Source organism: Trachymyrmex septentrionalis, unplaced genomic scaffold, assembly GCF_001594115.1.
Source record: "Trachymyrmex septentrionalis isolate Tsep2-gDNA-1 unplaced genomic scaffold, Tsep1.0 scaffold9, whole genome shotgun sequence".
In the NCBI taxonomy this organism is placed as follows: domain Eukaryota; kingdom Metazoa; phylum Arthropoda; class Insecta; order Hymenoptera; family Formicidae; genus Trachymyrmex; species Trachymyrmex septentrionalis.
This window is the reverse complement of record NW_017306091.1, coordinates 3954353-3955669: the sequence shown is the minus strand read 5'-3', so window position 1 is coordinate 3955669 and position 1317 is coordinate 3954353. Positions and strand designations below refer to the sequence as shown.

Below are 1317 nucleotides of genomic sequence, written 5' to 3'. Positions count from 1 at the left end.
TATATATATATATATAAGGTAACTAGACTCGGTCTACTTAAACTTTGTAATTTTTTTCCAATTTTTTGCCGAGTTCAAAATTGAAAACTGATGACTAGATTCAAAATAGGAAACATTTCCGAACATAAAAAATGTTACAATCGATATGTGTACACTTAGTATACCTAGGTTAATTGTATTGATTCTGTCTTACAAAGAGTTCTCTCTCTTCAATTATAAATAAAACGTCGTGACGTAAATATAAACTAAATATAATGTGAAGTATAAATACAATACTATGTGGAAATTAATAACCATCTCTTGGTAGGAAATAATTACTTATCTATATATACGAAACATTAAATCACGTCATGACGTTTTAGATTTCGCTTTACTGACAATAACAGAATAAACAACCTCAATAATAAACCGATGCAATCTAGTCAGACAAACAGCTTGCACAATTTACTAATGTTATCTATTAAATTCATTATCTGCGTGATTACCCACAAATAGCAAGCATGAAACTTTTTTCTATTTAGAATTATGAGTCGTACAAATTGTGATAGTTTATATAGATTTACAAATTTCTCGATTAACAAATATTCACAGGCAAATGATATTGTTAATGTATAAATACAGATAATCGTATTCGAACGATTGTATTCGTGACGTGTGAATAAACCTTATCACGGTTGAGAGTATAGTAAACGTGATATGCAGACATGAGTCAATATTAATTACGCGTCAGCATCTCTGAAACATCTCGCTGAAATCCGTCAAGTGACACAGGGCATACGTTCTAAATACGATAGGAGCGGCATGACCCATTATTTATCTAAAGCTCTACTACATGTTAACTTGATAAAGTGACTAAGTTGCATTACCGCGAGTATGCCGCTAACTATTGATTTTCCGAAAATATCATACTTAAGACTTTGGGGAGTTTCCACTCAGTATTTACGCCCTTACCTTATCAATACTGCGCACATGTATAGTGTATTCGTGAAATGCTTAGCTAAGGAATGCTCGAGACTCCAGGACCGAGATAATATGTTATCCTGCTGATTCCAGTTTCTCCAACCGTAAGACATCCGTGCAAGCAAGTAATCCGACCTATATCTTCTTACGAGTGTAATTTTACAATTCATTAATTTGCTTTGCTACTAGAATTAATTGCTACGATTCAATGAACTATTCAAGATATAGATAGCTAAGTGTATCTGAGGCTTCTGTTTATATATCAGAAAAAATTGTATTTAATAAATTTTTCTGAATTTAAATTTTGTTATTATCTAAGATTTTTTTAATACAAATTAAATTTGTAGATGTTAAATT

At 31.1% G+C, this 1317-nt stretch overlaps 1 pseudogene; it reads left to right on the top strand.

The window, feature by feature from the left end:
* The first annotated feature begins 753 nt into the window (after positions 1 to 753).
* The window catches only part of LOC108755750, a 4689-nt pseudogene continuing 4125 nt past the window's right edge, over positions 754 to 1317 (top strand).